Source organism: Pleurodeles waltl, chromosome 11, assembly GCF_031143425.1.
Source record: "Pleurodeles waltl isolate 20211129_DDA chromosome 11, aPleWal1.hap1.20221129, whole genome shotgun sequence".
NCBI classification, from domain to species: Eukaryota; Metazoa; Chordata; class Amphibia; order Caudata; family Salamandridae; genus Pleurodeles; species Pleurodeles waltl.
In genome coordinates this window covers 72431408-72457410 of record NC_090450.1, presented here as the reverse complement: position 1 = coordinate 72457410, position 26003 = coordinate 72431408, and positions in this window count along the sequence as shown.

Sequence of the window (26003 nt, the reverse complement as noted above, 5' to 3'; positions counted from 1 at the left end):
TTTTTAACCAGATGAGTTGACATTAACTGCAACCATCTTACCTTTTTACTCACACATGTATGCATTCTTATCACATGTAATGGTTTTAATTATTCATGCATGGTAAATAAAGTTGTGGTCTTATACTTTAAAAACATGAAATGCACATTTTCACCTGCGGAAAATGCTAAACCAGTATTTTTCAGAACTGTTTCTTCAACTGATTCCAGCTTTTTGTTTTACGTGTATTCTATTTCCTAAAGTGAAAGTCAAGGAAAGATTGAGCCGGACTGAGTAAATATTCGAGGTAGACAATTTTTTATACGTTCTTATGGACAAAGGTTCAGTGTTACCTCAAGCGACTGTATGGAGTGGGGCACTGTAACCCAATAAAAGCCCTCGCGTGACACATAATTGCGCATAGAGATGTGCAAATTTTTTATTATGCAAGTGTAGGTTTGCGTAATTCTAAATGACTGCGCCTCACATAGTAGAATTTCCATCATTCTCTACACCTATGCCCAAGTGTGACCCCCAAAGCCCAGCTGTAATTTGTGTAAGTTAAAAATGCCCCAAATAACTAAAAGCTACTCCTTTCAATTTCTACCCTGTCCAATTTTCAAACTATGTAGATGAAACCTTGAAAATCAGCATTTTGTATGAAAGTGCTTTAGGGTGTCTGGTTGACTTTAAGCTTGGAAAGGGACGAAAAATTATTCTCATATATCAGTTGGGGAACATGTGCAGCATACAACATTACAAGCACTGCCAGTCATAACATTCAAGTGAAAGTCCAATTGTGTAAAACCTCATGCATTTTGCACTTTTTTCCTAGTCCTGTATAAAATATGCAATGGTCACACAAAAATAAAACTTGCAGAATTTGAACTTAAAAACAGAATACAGCTTTTCATCCAGTAGGTAGAACATGATCATAGTATACTAGCTTCATCAAAGGTTGAGCCACATGGCTGCTTCCCACCCTCTCCCAAAGAACACACACATGCAGGAATGTACCATTACTTGTGTGGACGTGTTACTGACATTGCCTCAGAATCTGTGCTTTGCCTGTCAATTATTGATTCTGAAGCGAATCATAGAAGGGAACCATCGATTGTAATGGCAAAAACAAGATATGGCAAATGGCAAAAGCAAGATATGACACTGCATGCCAATAGTTTACCAACACTGTTTACACTCTACAAGTAAATATTTCAGTGGTAAATTTATGAACAGGCCACAATCAAGAAATGGTACATGTAAAAAGCAGGAACAAAAGCATTGTATCCAAAATGTGTGCACAAATCCGTATATGGGAACTGAGGGTTTTCATTGCATATTTGTAATAATTTCCTGTGTCGATTTATTTCTCACGCCCTGGGAAGGACACATTTCAGATTTAATGGACATCCTGCAGAGGTCAATGCATTTTCACCAATAAACTGTATTTTGTCATGTCCCTTTAAATGAAAGACATACCGTACATCTTGCACCTGGTATGAGGTATGGAGGTTAGAAACACACAAAGCAGTAAGTAAACACAAAACAGGAGTACGTCATCAATTCACGCAAGCGAGACTTGACGTGGGTCTCGCCTCCTGCAGGTGGGTTTTCAAGTAGACCTCAGCATCCTTCTGTATTCGGCATCTCGATGCAAATGCCCCACCGCCTTCACTTAAACACAGTTACCATAGCCTAACACCAAAGTCGTGTGCGAGTGAATCTTATCGGAAAGCCCTGGGAAATGGGCGTATGATCAACATGTCCCAATTAAAAGTTACTATCCATTCCTTACATTTAGAAGACCAAATCTAACTTTATCTGAAGTTGTACAGGAAGTGCATGGATGAAAGGAAGTTATTGGTAAACTATTTAAAAAGAACGGGGTTTCTCTGTACAGTTCATCAATAACATAATGAATGTACGGTGTCATGCTTCAATTTGCCTTTTTTGAAGTAAAAGTATTCATTCATGCATTACAAGGCACGCACTCCGTAGGAGGTGGAATGATACACTCAATGGCACGAGGAAGGAGATTAATATTGCTCTGAGGTAAGCCAAAACCCACTCTGTGAATATTTTAGAGGATTAGTAACATGAGGTCCTGGAGACTGTGAGATGTCAAGCTAGACTTAATAAGGAAGGAATGGAACAAGGAAAGGATAAAAAGGAGTAGAGTAATTTACAACTCAGCAGAGCTGCACACCTGAGTACTCCTTCATGTACTAGCGTTAAATATATTAGATTTATCAGAAGGTAGCCAACACTTCAAATTGGATTCATTGAATAGGACAAATAGTTAACATTATTCTAAGGAAAAGAATCACTGAAAAGGTGAGTGAGTGAATTTGAGAGTAGGAGTGAGCAAGCATGTCTCTAAGTGATAGAATGAATGAGTGAGTGAATTTATAAGTGAGCAAATCAGGGAAACTGAGTGAGTCAGTGAGCAAGATGGTGTGTTAATGAGCGAGTGATAGCAAATGAGCTGCAGTGTAGTGAATGAGTAACTTGGTGAGCAAGTAAGTGAGCGAAGTGAATTAAAATATGCGAGTCTGTAGGTGAGCGTGAGTGAATGAGTGAGAGAAAGTGAGTGAGAGATAGTTGGATGAGTGAACTAGTGAGAAAGTGAATAAGGGAAGCAAATAAAACAGAGCGAGTTAGTGAGAATATTAGTAAATGAGTGAGCACGAGGAAACGAGAGTCATTGAATAAATGGCTTTACAAGTGAGTATGTAAGAATGAGTGAGTGAGTGAGTGAATGAGTGTGCAAGTGAATCAGCAGTCTGTGTGCGTGAATGTAAGCAAGTGAGTGAATTGCAAGCTAAGTGAAAGAGTCACAGCTCTTGCACAACGTTTTTTGAATATCTTTATCCGGAACATATATGATGGAAATGAATCCATATAGCTTCGACGCAGTGATATAAGCACCTGCAGTGTAATACCTGACGTACGCCTAACCTGGCAAAAAAATCTACACCCCCCCCCCCCCCCCTCAATCTCACTAATGTATGGCGCAATAATCTGGTGAGTTCAGTGACGCAGATACAGCCGCACTCATAGGATTCATTCCTTCCGAGCACATCCAGGTGTGTTGTTTGGCAAATCAGTCATTCGGGATAGCAAATGGCTCGGAGATTTTAGTCAGTTAACGCAAAATGCCACGAGCTGTACAGCCAAAACCCGCATGTAGCAATGGCCTGACCCGGTCGAAGATCACAGATAAAGGTCAATAAACCAAGAGCGCACTGAGTGTTTAAAATATGAGTTTACCTCGTGGAGTACAATGTAGTTCGGTTCTCGAAGACATGGGCAAACCGAGGCCCATATTTATACTTTTTTAACGCCGCATTTGCGTCATTTTTTTGACGCAAAATCGGCGTAAACTTACAAAATAAAATGGTGCTTTGTAAGTTTGCGCCGCTTTTGCGTCAAAAAATGATGCAAATGTGGCGCTAACAAAGTATAAATATGAGCCCAGATGTTTTACGTTATAGAAACATCCGGTTACGTACTTCCTCCTTGTCAGCATCTTTCTATGTGGGACTACCGAGCACTCTTCCATTAACTGCCAAAATAAAGTGGATTTATTGCGCACTCTTTAACGCCTAATGTGGTCTCCTGAAGCTACTGGCAGATAAAATATGTTTATTATATCTAAAGTCAATGACTCACATTTTATCTAACTTGAGTAGGGTGAAGGGCTGAGAGGGACCCCTTGGGATTCAAACCTATGACCTGGGGATCACACATGGGACGCTGGGGATGATGCGTGAGCTCAGTTAACCTCCAGTGCCTAACAACTAACAAGTCATTTTCATATATGTTTTATAATAGAGCATTTATTCGGATGGTCTTCGTTGGATGAATGTAAATATCTGGAACAAATAACTCAACCTTGCACAACAGTTCGAGTTACTACAAAAACTGAGTGTTTTATATGCTTAGAGTTCTAGCCTGCTTTTGAGTAACTTTTTTTCGCTATATTAGAGCATTTAAAATTGTGCCTGACATGTTTACTTTTAGTGTAAAAAATAAAGCATGATCAATTTGTCCGAAGTGAACACAAGTTCGTTATCTTTTATAAATCATGAAATCACTAAACGAGTTAGTCAGTGTTTCTGAACAGGTGGCTGTGTGTCCTGTGGGTCAGCAGACATCTAGATTGGTTCGCAGGGAGGAAGATGCCACAAGCCAATCTTTTCAGCTTAATATATACTGAAGTAACCAATCAGGACACATTGTTTATGTAGCATCAATTATTTCAGATCCTGCAAAGTACATGCTCAGGTAAGCTCACAGAATGACAATGAACACGCAGTTTGGCCTGACAGAAGTCACGCCTGACTGAAAATAACTTATTATGAAATATGTCAAGGTTTTCGTGGAAGCAAGCATAAAACAAGACAAGTAATTCATCAAGGATGGTTTGACTCGGATAGAAGGCTTTGCCTTATCATAAGTAAACATTATGTCTCATTGCTGGTTGTACATATAAAAATATAAGAGACACACTTACTTTTCAGCAGATGTTCCAGGACTATGTCCTTTGCTTTGCCATTTAAGCAAACACCAGCAGACAATCTGTCAACCACAGATATGTGAACAGATGAATAGATAAATTCCACGTGGCTTTCTGCTTTTTCCTGCGTTCCTGTCCCCTTTGCTTGAATTCCGCTCCAAATAAAAAGGGGGTGAAAAGCGCCCCGATTCTTTGTCCGAAAAACCATGGCTCCCGGACTTTTCAAGTAACGACTCAAAATCCAAGTTCGTTTAGCCACGTTTGCCATCCTTGAAACAGAAGCTCCGCGTGCGCTGCGCCTTCCCAGAGATAGTTCCACGTCCACGTTTTCACGCCACATCACTTCTTTCCTGAAATCAAGAACAAAATACAAAAAGTGTAAGTTTGCTCTCCCGTGCACCCTCTGCCAGGCCCAGCTTCGCAATGTGTTTCAGCCTCTCCACACAGACTGCTTTCACCGCACTGAAGTCCCACTAAGGCCCGGCTTTAAAAGCTGCCATCCCTTTTTTCTGCCTTTAGCCTTTCTCACAAAAGGAGGGTATTTTGTAAATTACCAGCTCGTTCAGATCAACAAAAGGTACTTTCATAGAAAGCCCCATTTGATTTTGTTCAAATTTGATTACAAGGATGGAGAAAAGGAGAGGAAGTCAAAAAAGAAAACCCCAGATGGCTTTTTCATTCATCTCAGTGAATGAGCTTTATCTGTGCCTTTTGAAGCAGCAGCAGAGGAAAAGCATTTCTGTTGGCTTATAAAACTTGACAAAAATTATTGGTTTGCCATTTCTCGTGTAACTGCCATTGGGAACTGGATGAAAAGGCTTTTTTTCCATGGGATCGCCTGCTTGGATCAAAATAATGGAGATTAGGTATTTCATTATAAATTACAGTGGGATATGGGGCAGGCTGTCATATTAATAGCAACCTGCTCCTGGCTTTCAGTGCAAGCTTTTCTTCTAGACAAAGGAGCGAGGGGATCCGCGGAGAACATCTACTCCAGGCCCGGAACACTTTCCGCCGTCTGCGCAAAAGGTGAGGTGACTAACAAAGCAATTCACACATGGCTGACCACACAAACCAAAACAACTCACAGGAGCGACAAATAGTCCCAAATTATAGAAGGAAACAGAGGAGCAAAGCGAGAGAATAGCGCACAAAGAGGGAGAAAGAAAGAGGCAGAGAGAGACAGGCAGCCGCAGTGGCCTATAATTGTCCCTTCTCTTCCTGGCCCAGTGGACACATTAAGCGCGCCTTGTTTTCAGCTGCGGATAATTGCAGTGTTTGGCTGGCATTGTGTTGCCGCGGATCCTTCAATGCGCTGTTTTCTGAACCCGTTCCAGTAATTTCATTCACTACTAACAACAACGCTACATGTAAGACACGGCTCCCACTGGGGCGTAGAGAGCACGTGCGCAAACACGCAGGCCTATGGACTGAAAAGTTGGATGGAAAGGCTACCCTGCCGCGTGACACCTCAAGGTGAACTGTGGTTTTGAGCCGGCCTGCCTTAAACGATTAGTGGGTTGGCAGGCCACGGAAAGCCCACAAGGGGGTGCGACTTAAAACAAATGAAACTCCTTTCAAGACAAAGTGGAGACGTGGGATCCACAGACGCACAAAGATTGGTACTTAATACTGAGGTCGATTCGGAATCTCAGGTAGAAACTTAGATCACTCCATATAAGTTATGGGAGGGTATGCTTTTATGAGAGTTTATGCAAAATTCAGAGTACTTCATCATGTGTAAATTGGTCTAGAATGGTCTCCTTTTATGTCAATGGCTATTGACAGTTTGATGATAATTTATTGCACAAAAACAACAAAAACTCTTCTTCATATCCTGGAATAACAAATATGGTGCCCAATTTAACATGTGGTTATTTTTATAGCTTTTTTCACAGGGCAAGAGACTCAGTCCCTAAGTCCTAAATGGCTGCCGCCACATATTTGTGTAGGTGGTGGCAGCCAATCAGATCTTTTCTTAAGAACTGTCAGCTCTGTGAATCCTACGTGGCACGAAATATAGTAAATTCCGAATCATAATTTCTCTAAAACTACAGAACAGATTTACACCAAATTACAAAGAGCACACTTTTTGGACCGAGGTCTAACTTTTCGTCAAATTTGGAGTAATTTTATTCAGCTGTTTTGGCTGCAGCTATGTCTGTTTTTCCTATAATAAATTGCTGGGAAAATGTATATTGTCACCCTCTTTTTTGTCGCTCCTGCTTGACGGTCAACCCTGAAGCTCTCCAGGAATGAACTACGTGGAATAAAACCTTTTTTGGAAAGTTTTGTGAAGATTCATCACACGACGCCAAAGTTATTAGAAAACCCAACAAACCATTTCCGATGAAAATTTGTTCCTAACTATAACTACCCACTGGATATATATATATATATATATATATATATATATATATATATATTTGTGTGTGTGTGCGTATATATATATATATATATGTATATATTTGAGTGTGTATATATATATATATATTTGTGTGTATATATATATATGTGTGTGTATATATATGTGTATATACATATATTTATATATATATATTTGTGTGTGTCTATATATGTGTGTGTGTGTGTGCATGTATATATATTTATTATATGATTTGCACCGTCTCGCCTTTCAGAAGAATGCTCGTTAACACCAATCCTTTACGAGACCCGTGAACAAGGAAACAGAGTTTTCCGAAACACATTGGGTTTTGCCTGAATACATTTTGTTTGCTTCTAACAATGACAGTGGCCCTGGCAGTTTTTCCTGGTAAGGATTGGTGTTAATGAGCACTTTTCTGAAAGGAGAGACGGTGTGAATGATTTATGGGGTTCGCGACCAAGCCAGCTCCTGCCGCAATAGGGCTGAGACAGGAATGCGTTTAAGACTGTGATATATATATATACATATATATATGTGTATATATATATATATATATATATATATACATATATATATATACACTGTAAAGTTTCTGAATTTACTCACACAAAACCTTAGAAATTCAGCAGTTAGAGTTATTTCAAATAACTATAACTCGCACCCTAAGGTAACGATAACTTGCGACCTCACCATGCACAGTTTTCTGAGCAATAATTTTATTGCAAATGTTGCACTGATAATATCAAAGATCCCATAGAAGGTGACATCATTGATATAAGATCATGGGGAATGCGCGAGTTACAGTTATCTTATTTGAAATAACTCTAACTATAACTGCTGAATTTCTGAGGTTTTGTGCAAGTAAATTCTGAACCTAACTATAACGTCCCTGTAACCTTTGTTTTTTTCGGTGAATTTCTATATATTTTTTCGCATGCACAGACATGAATATAAGCAGTGCCACAAACAGACAACGGACGTGAGCGATGGGGTTTGGCCACAGGGTCTGGCCTAACTCCAGGCCCGGTGGCTAACCCTCCTACATGCAACCAAACCTAAGCTTGGCACACCCTTAGGGCATGCGCAGCATGAGTTTGAAAACAGTGGGTGGGTTTTTGCAATTTTTCTTTGGATCTGCGAATCCTCAAGTGGATTCGTGAATCCACGATCCTTGGATCCGTGAATCAGGACAAAAAATAATAATTGGGCAATTTGTGCCCATGAGCGGTCCCTAAGGTACCTCTCTATGTGTCCTATGGGGTCAGGATACCTGTACCCTGACCCCTTATGTGTTTTGTCTCTCTTCTTTTCCCACCCCCAAGCTGTGGCAAACAAAATTGCGGGCGCAACTTTTCTGTCAGGTTGCGGCCAGCCAATCAGATTCTTCTTGTGGCACATGGATCCTTGGTTCGACCTGCGGAGGATCTGCATCCCTATGTATCTATATTTTTTGGCCTTAAATTACTTCAAAACTACTGAATGGACTTACACTAAATCACTAAAAGTGTGATCTGCACAACAGAATCTGCTTTCGTGCCAAATTTGGTGTAATTCCGTTCAGTTCTTCGGGCTGTAGGCGTGTCTGAACGTCCTATGGAAAAATGAATGTGGAAAACGCGTTTTGGTATCCCCCTTTTTCTCGGCCCTCACTTGACAGATCACCCTGAAACTTTCAAGACAGTAGCTGAACTTAGCAAAGGATACATTTTGAAAATTTTGTGGATATTTATCAAAACGGCGCCAAAGTTATTAACAAAATAAAAATCTATTTTTCTATAGAAACTAGGCCATAACTATAACTATCCAGTGGCGACCGCCACTAAATAATATACATAAATATAACCCACTGCCAGTTGCCACTAGATTGTTATAGTTAATATCTATATTCCAAGTAACTATAACTTGTGCCCTAAATTAATTATAACTCGTGCCCCCATTGCACAGGTTTTTATGACAAATTTTACAACAAAAGATAATGTAATACTACTTATAATGTTATAAAAGATGTCATAAGTGCTGTAATATCTGGGGTAATTAGCAGTGCATGGCGAGGGTGACAGTTACATTTACCTTAGGGCACGAGTTATAGTTACTTGAAATAACTTTAACTATAACAGGTGAATTTCCATGGTTTTGTACGTTTAAAATCTGAGCCTAACTATAACATCCATGTAACCTTTGTTTTTTTAAGTGAATTTATAAGTTTTTTTAAATTTTATTTCCTAACTATAATGTACCTGTAACCATTGTTTTTTTCAGTGATTTTTTTTCAATGTAAAGTAATTTTAATTACTTTACATTAATCGAACCATTGCCGTGCATGGCCAAAGGCAGTGCCCAGTGGTGGTTGGCTGTAGGGCTCCCTATAACAACCAGCGCCAGTTGGCCGCAGGGCCTGCAACCAACCCCCTATAACCAACCAACCCCGCGCCACACACAGCCTTCACTATGTGTGGCAGGGTTGGCTCTCAGCAGCAGTTCACAAGAAAGATCCCTCTCGTCACAGTCACTACATGAGATATTGTGCTAAAAAAAAGCAAAGATGCAAACACCTCCATCAAGGTTTACAGATAACGTTTCAAGGTGAATATGCAGAGAAAAAACACTTGGTTTGTCTTGACCATGCACAAGAAATTTGGATGATTAATAATTTACAAAAGTGGAGCTTCAACTTGAGCTCCTGCTTTGTTTATATATGTAAGTGCTTCCCCTTGCGAATAAGTTACTGTGAAATAAGCATCAAGCCAGAATGAAGCTTGCCATGCATATTTATCCAGAATAGGCAACCACTTTGTGCAAAATGTTTACCCAACTGGAATACTTTCTACTGGCTAATTAGTAAGCACTACCTGTTTGGGTAAATGCATTGTGAATCTCCTACACTACAGCTGCGTAAAGGATGTTGAGGAAATGTCACAGTGCCCTAGTGTGTTTCAGCTGTCAGCAGGAGCCAGCCTGGGGGGTTGAGGTCCCTAGAGCTCCAAGAGCGGGACTTTGGAGCCCCACTCTGTGTTTTTTCAATTTGCCTGGAGAGTTGGTGGTCTTCGGCGGTCAGTGACGGCCCCATCCTTTAAAGTTATTTGAGCCCCATGGAGGAGGCAGCCCACAGGATTCTTGGGTGAGGTGCAGGCCTCTGCACACATTTAAGAGGCATTGCCCAGGGAGGTGGTGGTCCCTGGGGCACTGGGGGCTGTTGGGGCCCACTGCATAGAGTTAGGAGGCATTGCCCCAGGGAGGTGGCGGTCCCCAGGAGAATGGGGGGCTGCACACCCCCCATATACATTTAAGACACATTGTCCCAGAGAGGTGGCGGTCCCTGGACTTTTCTAAGTCCTAGGACTGGGGCCCCTGCACCCCTCCTATATTTTGGTAATGCCCCTGGGACCTGGCCCATCTGGGGCAAAAAGAAAATCAAGTGCAGGAGACCACGCTTTTTATTTGGAATCCAAGGCTAAATTTGTGAATAATCTCGAATTTCACTGTGAATTAAAAAAAAATACTTTTTGGGCCCTGTGGGGTGGCTAGGCGGACTCCTGGACCAAGACTAGGGGGGTAGGGTAACCATAACGTGCCCACTTTTCTTCTTTTTCTTTTTTTTTTTACACTCAGGCAAAGCCAATTCTCAAAATGGATACCAACACTTCCTGGTTGAAGTGTTGGCAGCCAATCAGATCTCTGCACAAGATAAGCAGTATTTGCGATGTCGTTGTGACACTACATATATGTTATGTTATGTTACACAGTTTATAGAGCGCATGGATGCCCTCGGGATTCCCAGCGCTAATGGACCCTAACCACAGAAAGGATGAAGAAGTCAAAATAAAAGCAGACCTAAAATAACCATGTTTTCAAAGCCTTTGGAAACTCCAGTTTTTGATCCATCAACCGAAGTTTAAGGGGCAGCGAGTTCCACAGTTTGGCTCCTAAAAACGTCAGAGAGGACCCACCCCATCTCGCTTTCTGTATTTTCGGTACGTTTCTAAAGCTATTGTAGCAGATCTCAAATCTCTGTTCGACTTATAGAAAGTAGCCAAGTTCTTAAGGAGCGGAGGTCCTCTGTCGTGCAAGGACCTGTGGATGTGACATAGGGCCTTCAATTTGATCTGTTGCTCAACCGGCAACCAGTGCAAGGACACTAGCCCAGCTTGCACAGATAATCTTCTCAGGATGTTCAGTAGTAAACGAGCTGCGGCATTTTGAACTTTTTGTAGTTTCTTTTTCACATAGACTGGGGAACCTAGGAAGAGACCATTCCCATAGTCTAGCCTTGAAAGAATGATGGCCTGCACAATAAGTCTTCCAGCCAATGCCGGAAGGATGACAAAGACTTTCCTAAAAAGTCTCAGTAAGGCGAAGCACGTTTTAGATATATTCCTAGCATACAAGTCTAATGTCAAAAGGGGATCCAGACTGATACCCAAGCTCTTAACTTGCTTTTTGGGAAGCGGGAACTCACTAAGTGCCAAAGGACAAGTGCAAAGGATTCCAGGCCTTGGTTCTGGACCCAATATCATCACTTCCATTTTCTCCTCATTTTGTTGTAATTTACTCTGTGTCATCCAGCTTGAGACCGCTTGCATGCATGTGTGAAGAGCGGCTCCTTCTGAAGTCTCATTGGCAGAAAAGGAGACCACCAGTTGGGTGTCATCAGCATAAGACACCAATGCTAACCCAAATGATACCACCAAGGAGGCCAGGGGAGCCATATAAATGTTAAACAGTGTCGGACTCAGGGCGGAACCCTGAGGTACACCACACCTACATTGTAGTTTGTATGATAGGCACAAACGGTCTAGGACCTGAAAGGATCTAACCTGTAAGAAGGAAGTAAGCCAGGCAAGTGCTTGTTCCTTGATTCCAATCTCCATCATTCTCTGAATCAGTACCTGGTGGTCTACAGTGTCAAATGCTGCACTCAAGTCCAGCATAATGATCACTGTGGTACGACCCTGGTCAACCCTCTTCCTGGCCTCTTCTGTAACCGCAATTAATGCAGTTTCCGTGCTGTGACCCGCTCTGAAGCCCATCTGAGTGGGATGGAGCAACATATTCTCTTCTAGGAAGGTGGAGAGTTGTAGATGTCTGTATTTATCCAAAATTTTGGTGGGGGTGGGCAGAAGGGAGATGGGTCTAAAATTCTTCAACACTGAAGGGTCAAGAGTAGGTTTTTTAATAGCGGTTTCACTACAGCATGCTTCCATGAGCTGTTTACTAATCCTTTAGCTAGAGAATCATTGAGTAGTTGTGTCAGCACAGGAACTATAGCTTCCGCCCCTTGGACAAATATATGAGGAGGACCAGGGTCCAGGGGGGATCCTGATTTGAGGGCACTCAAGAAAGTTAGTACTTGAGCTTGCGAAAGAGGAGTAAGATGAGATAAGCCAACCACTCTGTCACTGATAGAAAACTCCTCCTTCTCAAGTGAGGGACTTTTATCCTCAAAGGAGGCATAGATGTCCAACATTTTTTGCTGAAAAAAGACAGCTAGCGTATTGCTGTGTTCTACGGAGGCTTCTTTAGGGTTGTCTTCCACCAGAACTTGAAGAATATCCTTTAGAATTTGAAAAACTACTTTGGGGGAACCTGCCGCTTCCTCAATTTTCTGTTGGTAGAAATCACTCTGAGACACCTTAATCTCGGAGTGATACCATCTGATAGCCCCCTTGTATGCTTCCCTATCTATTGGATCAAATGACTTTCTCCAAGTTCTTTCAAATTTTTTACATTCTTTTTTTCGAAGAAGTAGTTAGGGAGTAAACCATAGGGTGCTGGCCGTCCTACGCGGGACAGACTTTTTCCTCTGGGGAAGAACTATATCCAGACTATCAGTAATCCATTCACTGAAGGCCTCAACTTCAAATTCCCCCGATCATAAAGCTGGACTTATGAGAATCCAGAGTGGCTAAAAAAGTATCTCTATTCAATTTACTCCACGATCTCCCAACCTGAACAACCAACTTACAACCCCTTTCCACTGTGCTCATGGCTAATTCAATAGGAATTAAAAAGTGATCGGACCACGCTAGTGGAGTAGGGGACATGCATGTCAAGGAAGGAGTATTGCTAAACACTAAGTCAATGGTATGTCCCCTTTCGTGGGTGGGGCCCTTAACAAGTTGGGTAAAGCCCATTGCTTCCATACCGCCAAGTAGACTCTTTGACTCTGGTTGTTCAGAAATCTCACCATAAATATTAAAATCTCCTAAAATGGTAAGACTAGGTCTGGAACATATAAAATCTGCCGTACAGTCTAACAGGGAATCTAAAAACGCCTCCGAAGGGCCTGGGGGGGGTGACATAATAGAATCCCTGAAAAGGTATAGCAAGAGTTAAGAGCTAAGGAGAAAAACATACCTTCCCCCTCCATTAACTGAAGAGGATGAAAGGTAAGGTTTAGGAAGTCCCTGTAGATGACTGCGATTCCCCCTCCTCTTGCCATCCCTCTAGCTAATCTGGCAATTCGATATCCTATAGGTAATGCCAGGATAATATCGTGGTCAGAGGCATCATTCAGAAAAGTTTCGGTTAGAAACAATGCTGAGGGAGAAACCTCGGTTAATAGTAAATTAATGTTGAGTTTGTGGGCGGCCAATGAGCGGCAGTTTGTGTAGAGAAAGGAGGTAGGAGGTTTAAACCCCATATCCAGCTCAATCCCCTTGGGATCGGAAGCCCAGTGGCAGGCAGGGCATTGCCACATATCTCTGGTAAACTCTCTACATGTAATACAATCCTTATTCCCTAGGGGTCACTAGTCATGCAGATCCTTAGAGGAGTAACAGTAAATAGGTAGGGCCTCTTTAACCCCTGAGGAAAGATCAAGGGGACAGACCCCCAGGCCCGACCTGGCTTGGACGGGCACAGACAGGGTAGCCTTTGGCGCGCCTTCGGCGCGCCAGAGGCACGCTCGCCACATTATGCCTAAAATAGTCCTGGAACCGGCAATTAGTGATCCAGAAAAGAGAAACTGGACCGCTAACCCTTCTAAGATGGTTGCCACAAAAGGCACAATGCAGCAAAGGAAAAATGGGGCCGCAAGTAAAGGAACAGCCCCAAAACGGGTTTTAAAGGAGTGGAGTGAGGGCTACTGGACCTCTAAACACAGGTCCCAAATAGCAGTCCCCCTCACAGTAAAAAAAAAAACAATATCACAGTTTAAAAATATACAAGTCTAAAATCGTCTAAAATGATCTCTGAGAGGATCAGCAGGCCCACCCCTCGTTTAGCCCAGGTCCACAGCGCGCTCGCTGCAACATGCCTAAAATAGTCCTGGAACCGGCAATTAGTGATCCCGAAAAGAGAAACTGGACCGCTAACCCTTCCAAGATGGCTGCCACAAAAGGCACAATGCAGCAAAGGAAAAATGGCGGCAGCGAGAAAAGGAACAGCCCCAAAACGGGTATTAAAGGAGTGGAGTGAGGGCTACTGGACCTCTAAACACAGGTCCCAAATAGCAGTCCCCCTCACAGTAAAAATAAAACCAATTCCACAGTTTAAAAATATACAAGTCTAAAATCGTCTAAAATGATCTCTAAGAGGATCAGCAGGTTCACCCCTCGTTTTTCCCAGGTCCACAGCGCGCTCGCCGCATCATGCCTAAAATAGCTGCAATATGCCTTCTAATTTAGAGATAAATTATATAGAAATGTAGCATACTATATGTGAATTAGATGAAAATATTTAAGAAAATCCTGATCCATTCTTGAATTTACTGCAATTAGGTATTGACATAGATGATAGTTGCCTAAGTAAATTTAAACCGAAATCAACACTTTCACTGTTAATTGTGATGCTCTCAACGTATTTGAGAAAGGTATAATTTATGAAATGAAAAAAATTATGATATGCTAAGAGATCTAAATATGATAATTTGCAGTTGAAGCACCGGAAAGCAATTGAAACATTGTATAATGATAAAGATATTATAATAAAAAGATCGGATAAAGGTGTCAATGTAGTGGTACTATCCAGAGAAAAATATATTAAGGAGGGACTAAGACAGTTACAGGATAAGAATAACTATGTAATGGCAAGTAGAGATGAAATGAAGGAAGTAAAAAAGAAGCTATTTGAGAAACTGTATGAATGGAAAGATCAGGGAATAATTGAATGCGAAGAATATCAATTCCTTAAGGTCAAATTCCCAAAGACAGCAGCAATTTTATTTCTACCAAAAGTACATAGAAATATGGAACATCCTCCTGGAAGACCCATAGTTTCATCAGTAGGGAGTCTCTTTGAAAATATCTCCAAATATGTACATTTTTTTCTACGTCCATTTGTGGAGGCATTGCCTTCATATATTAAAGATACTAATGACTTTTTGAGAATAATTGATGGAATCATCGGGGAAGAAGACCCACATGTATACCCCATAACAATGGCATCAAAGCATTGAGGCATTTTCTAAGAGCTAGATCTTTGTCATATCTTTTACATACAGAGATGTTATTGGAAACGGTCTACATGTGTTTAACAAATAATTACTTTATCTTCGAAATTACCTTGTACCGTCAATGCCAATGGGACTACGATGGGCACCTGTTTTGCTACCAGCTACGCAGGTTTGTACCTGGGTTGGTGGGAGGGACAGGTGGTCAGAGATATCAAAAGTTTTGAAGAACAGGCAGTTTTCTGGGTAAGATATACTGATGATATGTTTTGCATTTGGAAAGGTAGTAAAGAATCTGCTATCAAATTTGTGACAGTTTTGAATGATAATTCTCTAAATCTTAAATTCAGCAGTGAAATACATAATTCGGAGCTAGCATTTTTGGATGTGAAAGTAAGTGTGATAGATAACAAGCTGGAATGCGAGTTATTCAGAAAAGATACAGTGGATAATAGCCTACTTTGTGCTACGAGTAATCACCCAAAAAATCAGATTCATAGTATTCCTTATGGGGAATTACTAAGGGCTCGAATAAATTGTAGCTTAGATAAAACCTTTGAAAAAGAAGCTAATCTTATGATAAAATTTTTTAGAGATAGGGGCTATTCGTGTAGCAGTATAGAAAAGGCATTGAAGAAAGTCAAGCAAGGTAAGAGAGAGGATCTATTACTAATTAAATCTAAAACTGCTACACATGATGATAAGATTAAGATTTATTACAACATACCATAATAAGACAGGAGAAGTAAAAAGGATGTTTAATAAATTTTGGCCAGTACTGAAAACGGGTGAGAATTTAGCACTGATGATTAATGATTATCCCACATTTACTTTTAGAAGAAGTAGATCTGTAAAGGATACATTAAGTCAATGTCTGGTACCAGCGACAGATAAGTCAAAAGTGATTCAAAGTTTTTTTAACCTGCAGCAAATGTAAAGCCTGTAAATACAGCGAGAACTGTAAAGAAATACATTTTCCAGGGACAGTAAGATCATTCAAAATTGGGAAACGTGTAACATGTCATACAGATTATTGTATATATGCTTTGAAATGCCCGTGTAATAAATTTGATATAGGGAGCACTATACACATGGCTAAAAAAAAGAGTATTAGAACATATGAGAGCAATTAAAAATGAGGATAAGTCATATCCAGTAGCTAGAAATTTTAAAGAGTATCATGAAAATAATGTGAATAAACTACAATTTGTGGTACTGGAGAAAAGTGCGATGAATATACGAGGTGGAAATAGAACATTAGAGTTAAGAAAACTAGAATCCCAGTTAATTATTGACTGTAATACCAGAGAACCTGAAGGACTAAATAAAGATGAAGAACTGGCTGTTCATTTGTATTAGAAGGATAGATAATCTGTTTGACAAGATAGATTAAACCTGTTTTGAGTAAATGCACTATGTCAAGCTGAAAGTCAATTTCAGAAAGATGTTCATATTAGATTTTGATGTAAGTTTGCATTGAGACTTTCTAATGTGTGGTTTTTAATATGGTTTTCTTTTTTTGTTTTATAGAAATATATTACTATGGTTATCGTAAAGCAAAAGAGCTATTATATTAAATGAAGGTCTTTTGGAAGATGAGAAAGCAGGATAGTAAATAGTGTTTTCTTTTCAAAAACATTTGTTATTTTATATATTGTATATGGATATAATAAATGAAATGTATACATATTAGGTTTGCTGAAATGCCCACTTGGGATGTAGTCAACATTATGATTATTATCTTTAAAAACCAAGTGATATTGTAATGAGGACTATAATTTAAATGATATGTGAATATGCTGGTTGTTAAATTATAATAGAAAAAATCAACCGCTTTTCCATGGCGACCATCTTACAGTGTGTATTGTTCCCCATCCACTGGATGATTCCTCCAAGAAAACTAAAATGTATTTGTTTTATGTACTACTTATAGGGGACAGGTCATGACAATTAAATCAAATCAATATGTATCTACTTTCTCCCCTTATGCAGTCCATCCCACATGATCAATATCACTCAGCCTTAAACCAATTTCCTTTAAATTCATTCCATCAGTTCAATTCACTCAAAAAGAGCAGTATGTTACTGAATATTATCTACCTAATGTGGTGTTCTGAGATAGATAATATGCAGTAACATATGGTTCTTTTTGATTAGTACGTGTATGTTCAGTGGTAATATAAAGGTGATTGCTAGAACTACCATGTGTGCGCGTCTAACTACGGCAGCTGGAATTGGATTGCATGCCCAGATATATATATATAAGCTTACATGGACACATTTTAACTGCACAAAACCATAGAAATGTACCTGTTTTAGTTAGAGTCATTTCAAATAACTATAAATCGTGCCCTAAGGTAATGATAACGTATGTTTTTTTTAAATCCTATTCCCTAACTATAACATCCTTGCTTTTTTTTTAACATAAAGTTATTTTTGTTACTAGACTATAATCCTAAAACTGCCATGCATGGCCTTTCACAGGACCACCCCTAGATTAGTTAAGGGTTTTGCCCCGGGAGGTGGTGGTGTCTAGGGCATGGGGGCTGCGTGACCCTCCTCATGCAATATGAACAAAGCACCGGGGAGGTGGTGCTGGTCTCCGGAGCACATATAAGCCCTGGTGGGGGTGCCCGTGGGCCTATCACTTAGCCCATCTGGGGGCTTGATAAAAAACAATCTCGGGGAATGCTCTTTTTTTTTTTTATTATGACGACGATGTTGTGAATTTGTGATAATTGTTTTTTTTCAAGTGTTTTTTTGCTCTGGCATGGCCCCTCTGGGACCCAAGCACCAGTGCTAAGGGTTCAGGGTGTCTCCACCCTGGCCCCTCTTCCTTGTTTTTGCATTTTTTGTTGTGACTCAGAGAAAGCTGAGTCCTAAGATGGCTGCCCACACTTCCTGGTTAAAGTGCTGGCAGCCAGTCAGAGCTCTGAAATTCCCTGCATGAGCGCACCATTATTCTCGAAGTCGTCACCACCAGGGATATCCAAATTTGTTTCCCTTTAATTTCTGCATGCCGAAAGCTAGCTTTCTGCCAAATTTGGTGTAATTCCGTCCAGTGGTTCGGGCTTGTACTCGTGTTCAAAGGTCATATAGGAATTAACATGGGAAATGCAACTTTTTTGACCCCTTGCCCCCTTTTCTCGGCTTGATGGATTACCCCAAAACTTTTGTGTGCAACAAGAATCACTGGGGCACTTTTTTTGCAACATTTTCTGAAGATTTGTCAAACAGTGCCAGAGATATAGGCAAGTCAAATGCTTTTTCTACGGAAGCATGGTCCTAATTATAACTACCTATTGGCGACCACCAGTAGGTAATATACATATATATAGAACAAGTACAAGTTTTTACTGGTACGGAAACCAGTGGCACCTTGCTTCTATCTGCTACCCAAGATTCATAAGGATATTGATAACCCTCCGGGTCGTCCTATAGTATCAGCAAGAGGCAGTCTTTTAGAGAATCTTTCCATCTACTTAGACTATTTTTTGAGTCCTTATGTATTGAATTTAAACTCATATTGCAGAGACACTACAGATTTTTTAACAAAAATACAGGATATTCCTTGGCAAATTACATTATGGTAACTATAGATGTAGTATCGTTGTACACCTGTATCCCACATGAGAAGGGAATTCAGGCGTGTCGACATTTCTTTAGGGACAAACCAATCAGATTGTTGGAACACTCTGAACTACTTCTGAACATGTTAAAATTTTGTTTTGATAACAATTTTTTTATATATGAGGATCAATGGTATAGACAAACAACTGGGACTGCGATGGGAAGTTGCTTTGCTCCCAGTTATGCCTGTTTATTTATGGGATGGTGGGAAATACAATGGGTGATGGCAGATGAAAAGATGGAATGGTTCCAACATATCATATTTTGGATACGATATATCGATGATATTTTTATGATATAGGAAGGCCCAGAATCAGTGTTATATGATTTTTTGAATTCGCTACCGAATAGGGACCTAAATTTACAATTTTCATATAAAACACATAAACACGTGATGGCATTTTTAGACATAGAGGTCTGTGTAAAAGAAGGCACATTACATACAAAACTGTTCAGAAAAAGCACATCAGGGAACAGCATTCTACACACCACGAGTCACCACCCTCCGAATATGAAATGGAGCATACCCTATGGGTAATTATTAAGGACTAAGAGAAATTGCAGTACCCCACAAAGTTTTGAGAAAGAACGATCAACAATGACACAGAGATTCAGATCTAGGGGATATCCATTCAGAGTAGTAAAGAAGGCATGCCAAAGGACAGCAGCAGTTCAAAGGGGGGAACTATTGATTCCTAAAAAGAAAGGAGAAGGCACCAATACCCCGAGATTTGTGACAGTCTTTAATGCATATTCGTCAGAAGTCAAAAAGATCCTCATAAAATATTGCCATCTTATCAAGGCTGACAGAATAATTGGGCAGCTAGTCAGCCGTACTCCTTTGATAACTTACAAAAGAAGTAGTTCTTTAAGGGACATTTTGGTACATAGTTAAACAAGGAAGAATAAAGAAACTTTCTTAGATAAATATCAAGGCTTTTATAAATGTGCCAAGTGTAAAGCATGCAGATACAGTTCAAATCGTAAGCAATATGAGTTACCCACGGGTAGGCAAGCGAATATTAAAAAGTATATTAATTGTAACTCAGATTTTGCTATCTATGTAATAGAATGCCCATGTGGATTACAATATGTCGGCAGCACAATTTTTCCTCTGAAGAAACGTATTCTTGAGCACTGGAGAGCGATATCGAACAAGGATGCTGCGTATCCAGTAGCGAGACATTGCAATCTTGAGCATGAGGGGAAAGTTGAGAAGATGACATTTTTTGGTATAGACAGGGTCCTGGCCACTCCGAGAGGAGGGGACAGAGAAAAACAATTGAGGAGATTGGAGTCTGAATATATCATTCAGCTTAATAGCCGTTATCCTTGGGGATTGAACAAAGACGAGGAACTTTCTGTTCATATTGGTTAATATGAGATGTCAAGGCAGGGTCTTATTATAACAATGTTAGGTCAGGTTACCTTTTATTTTTCTGTTGAAAGGCCTACAAAAATATTAATTTGATGATTCATTGTGTTACAATAGTGGCTCATCCGATTAGCGATATGATTTTTGGTTAAATAGGAGTATTATACCAAAATGGGAAGAGTATACAAAATGGACATTTAAAATGATAATATTAGAATGTATATTCCTATGTACATATATAAATATATATATAAAAAATAAAAAATAAAATAATAAAAAAAAAAGAGGAAAGAGAGAAAAAAAAAAAACACCTACATATCTTCTATGTCTATGGATGATGGTATATATAGCAGATGGGAGGGGCCACATTTTTTCTGTTGTGTATCTCTTGTAAGAAGGGCCAAATAAGAAGACCGTGAAGGTTGAAACGCGTTGCCCTATGTTCTGTTTTATGGATTTTTGAAATTAATGACGGCCATTGTTTTGCAAGGAGTGCCAGATTTTGATTTGTTTTTGGCGTGGATTTAAAATGGGTCCTGTGCCCATTGACTGAGCACCAACCTCGGTATGCGAGCGCTGGAAGGAACACAGGATTCCTTTTTGGATGATATATATATATATATCCAACGATAAATGAACCTCCAAGGTAACCGCACACTCAGGAAATCATAAGTAGAAAATTGTTTATTTTTAACACACTACGCGTTTCGGCTGACTAGCAGCCTTGCTCACATGTGCAGTGTGCGGTTACCTTGGAGGTTTATTTATCGTTGGATTCGGATTAACCGGAGTGCTCTGCCGGTTGCCGCCGCACCACCCCTCTAGGGCCGCTCGGAGCCCATTTTTGAGCATGATTCATTGAGGGAATATATATATATATATATACATATATATCTATATATATATTTCTTTTTTTTTAACTGAAAAAAACAAAAGTTTAAAGTAACATTATAGTTGGGTAAATTTGTTAATGACATTGTTTTTGGACATTCATTGAGAATGTTGTTTGAGATGTCATCAGTGATGTCATAAATAATGTAATAGAACATGCCATGATTGATGCCATATGTGAGGTCATAAGCAGTACATGGCGGGGGCACAAGTTGTGGTTATTGCTACTGACTATGACTGGAGAATTTCTGTGTTTTTAAATTTCAAAACCTTAATGTTGTCATTGACAAATTCATACAGCTGTACGATTACTTTTACATTTGTTTTTTTCAACGATTCTTTTTAAAAAACAAAAACAGATCTTTGTATCACGCATAATTACAATGCTAATTTAACCTTTCATTTTTTTCAGTTAATTTCTAGGGCTTTATCAGTAATACTTAATTGTCATACATAAATGCACTCCCCCACTGCACACTTTGTTTGGGCATGCGCGGCAGGGGTGTTGGCTGGAGGGCCTGGCTACTGCCAACCCCACCCCCATAAAGCCAACCCCACAATGGTCATGGCTTTTGACCATGCGCAGTCGGGGGTTGACCATGGAGCCTGGGCCTGGGTACCTCATCTCCCAGGGCTATTTGTTTTTAATTAAAAGGAAGAGGGGGCATGCAGCCCCCTCCCTGAGCATTGTTACCCTGAGAACTCCATTTCCCAGGGCCATTTTTAAAAATAAAGGGGAGGGGGCCAAACAGCTCCCTCATTGAGCCTCTGTAGGCCCTGGGGTCCCCACCCCCCAGGGCAGTATATATTTTTAAGACTACAGGGGCACATGGACCCCTCGCTGAGCTGTTTTTGACCACTGAGACATATCCCATCCCATGGCACAACAAAAGTTAGGTGCCCTGGTGTCCACCCAGGGCATCCACCATACTGTTGTTGCAAGCTTTGGGAGAGCCCCAAGTACCCAAAGGCCCCAGCTGGCTCCCTGCATACTGAGGAAGACCTCATTGCTCCCACCCAAAGGGAGCAGCTAATAATGTTGCTCCCTGTGGGTGATAACAATATTTTCATCTGTTTCCCTGTTTGCTTTGGTGTGAGCAGGTTAACAGATGAAAAGACCACTCCCAGCAGGCAGGGAGTATTTTTGAAGCTCCCACCCACTGGGAGTGGATTTGGTGTTGCTCCCGCCAGGTGGAAGAATTAAAAATGCTCCTGCCAAGCGAGAGCAAACACAGGTTTCCTTGCCTACCCCTCTGCAGGCTGGGAAACTGCTATGTCAGCGGGTGGGTTGCCCGGAACATAGCTTGCTAGCTGGCTCTGGGCGTGGGCTACTAAGGCCTTTGGGGCTTGGGGAGTGGGGCTGCGTTGCCCCTCTCCCCATAAAAATATATGTTAGCCCTGGTGGTGGGCTCCACAGGGCCTCTTGAGGCACGGGAAGTGGGGGCCGCACAGTCCCCTTCACTATACAAAGTATATTTGGCCCTGGGGTGGACTCCCAAGGGCCTCCAATGGCTCACGGATGGAGGTCACCCATCCCTCTCTCCATAAATAATAGGTTAGGCCCCAGAGTTAGGCTCCCAGGGCCCTCTATGGTCTAGGGAAGTGGATCACGTGTCCCCTCTCCCCATACAAAAATGTTTTTAGCCCCGGGATGGACTCCACAACCCTCTCCCCTAAATGAAACCAGCCAAAGGGATGGGCTCCCTGGGGCTTACAATAAATAAATGCAACCTGGCCGCCATTATGTTTGTTTTGGGTTATTTTCTAATCCCACAAGAGCTGCAGGATCGCAGTATTTTTGCCACTTTTTTGGCCCCAGTGGTGGTTTCTCTGCATCCTCCCCATGAGGACTAGGGGGTCATGGTATCCCTACTCTACCACCTATATCTTTTTTTTTAGACCTTCAGGACAGGGGACTAAGGCCCTCATTCTGACCTTGGCGGGCGGCGGAGGCCGACCGCCAAAGTCCCGCCGTCAAGTTACCGTTCCGCGGTCGAAAGACCGCGGCGGTAATTCTGACTTTCCCGCTGGGCTGGCTGGCGGTCTCCTTCAGACCGCCAGCCAGCCCAGCGGGAAAGAGGCTTCCACGATGAAGCCGGCTCGGAATCGAGCCGGCGGAGTGGAAGCTGTGCGACGGGTGCAGTTGCACCCGTCGCGTATTTCACTGTCTGCGCAGCAGACAGTGAAATACTTGTAGGGGCCCTCTTACGGGGGCCCCTGCAATGCCCATGCCAGTGGCATGGGCACTGCAGGGGCCCCCAGGGGCCCCGCGACCCCCCCTACCGCCATCCGGATCTCGGCGGTCCGACCGCCGGGATCTGGATGGCGGTAGGGGGGGTCGGAATCCCCGCGGCGGTGCAGCAAGCTGCGCCGCCGCGGAGGATTCAATGGGGCCGCGGTACACTGGCGGGACCCCGCCAGTGGTGCCGGTCCGACCGCGGCTTTACCGCCGCGGTCGGAATCCCCATTGGAGCACCGCCGGCTTGTCGGCGGTGCTCCCGCGGTCCTCCGCCCTGGCGGTCAAAGACCGCCAGGGTCAGAATGAGGGCCTAAGTCCCCAAGTCCTGCAACGGCTGCCATCATCATTTTTCCCATGTTGCTGGCAGCCAGTCAGAGAGCTCGTTCTCACAGGAGTGACTGACTTCTGTGGGAGCAAGATAGCCCAGGGGAATTTGGTTTTGTCAATAAACATTTCAATAAAGCATTTTTAGTGAGGCAATGTTAAGCTTGTTAGTCCTTTTTTATGCTCAGCAGGACAGAGAATGGAGCCATAAAACCAACCACTAGGAATCCCACCATTCTCAAGCTGAAGATTGACAATTCCAGCTCTGGGAATTTCCAAAGATATCAATACATTTTCCTGGTGTCATATTCTATGGGCCCTAGGAAATATAGGGTTAATTTTTAAGTATTCGCAGGGAGCTGCTGTACTTCCTGTAGCCCTCCAAAACAGTTACCAAATATGCTGGTGGTGCCCCTGTCTGGACTGAGGCTTCACCATGCTGCTTAATATATGTAAATTAGCCCATGAAGGACATTATGGGTAAAGTAAATGCAACCCAATAAATCATGTTATGTAGAAGTATTCTAATAAATTCACATTCAGGGAATAATTAAAAGATCAAATTCACACTTATTACCATAGTATAGCAAACATGACAAAAAAAAAACCACATTTTACTTGCTAACAGATTGCATATAACTATTACTTTGCACAAAGAAACAGCTCTCCTACGGATGGTGATAGCTCTTGAGTGTGATTTAACCTTGATGCACAAATTTAACCCCTTGCATCCTGGTTTTGGTTAAAGACCTTTTTTGAAGCAAATACACATGAAACAATTGCCATGGCATAAACCATATATGTGGATGTGCAGATTATTACCACTTTTGTGGGGGTGGGGGCATCATGTCTAACTCGAGGCTTCACATATCGTGAGTCGTGGCCGCTGCTCAGTTAACAAAAGAACATTATGGTGGAGGTTGTGGTATAAGTGATGTGTTATGAACGTTCATATCTGTAACTGGTAAATTTCAGGGAATATCAACATTTGAGCCAGAACTGTATTTTCTTCAGCATATATACATATCTATATATATCTGTCTATTTCACTCTCTTGAGATACATATGTAGTTTCATATATATTCATACATACATATGCATATACATACATTATATGTATATATATCAATTATATATTTATGTGGAGAGATAGACATACAGAGATAGATAGATAGATAGAAAGATAGATAGATAGATAGATAGATAGATAGATAGATAGATAGATAGATAGATAGATAGATAGATAGATAGATAGATATTGCAGTTATAGTTATGAACACACATAACACATAAGGCAACTCACATTCTCCACTATGATGTTTTTCCATCAACTGTTTTGTGTGCCTGTACCTTTGGCAAATAGGTATTTTGTGCATGCCATTTGCCATGTGGTATGTTGTGTGTTGTGTACATTCATAACCATAACTGATGAATGTAATTGGTTTCACACATCATTCGCTACTTAACTGTATTTTTGTAGTGACTTTCATAGGTTTTGTTATGATATATGTAATTTTGAACCCTCATTGCATGTGGTGCTTCCCCAGTAGCTTTATCCAGAACATCTTTGCATTGAACACATGTCACAATTATGTCTGAATTATTCTGTGGAACTCATAGGGTAAATAGGAAGACAAATAATTTTCTACTGGGTTTGTAATCGGCTGATCTCCATTACAATGATTGCGGTGGTGTCTGTCTACACATCACTCCCCTTCTTATAAGTTTATATAACTCATCTTTCTCTCAGTATTGTTTTTGTTACTCCCAATGTCTATGAACAGGTAATTATACTGTGGAATACTGCTTGGAACTATTTCTCTCATTGAATGTATTTTCTGACGTTTAATTTCCAGCAGCTGGTTTCTGAATTTAATTGTAGCAACTGGTGGATTTAATCCAAACATACACTTTGTGAATCATACCATACTCAATCAGGAAGTTCACCAAGGAACTTACATGTTCACTGTAGTTTAGCCTTAGAGGGCAGTTAGTGGCCAGGAGGCCTTTTCTAGTCAGCGGTAACCTGAGTGTTTCCAGTGAGGGGACTGATGTTTACCAGGAGTGTGCCAGGGCCTAGGTTTCAATTGCAGTCCAATTGGATAGGACCCTCCCTGGCTGCCACAGGTGAACAGCCAGGGTTTGGTTGAGGGGAAAAGCAGGTTTGGATCTCAGCTACAGTATGGCAATAATCCAACCCAAAATATTTAATCTGCACTTCTTGGGCTCATGTATGATGCAAATAGTATTCTACTGCTTAGAATACTGTAG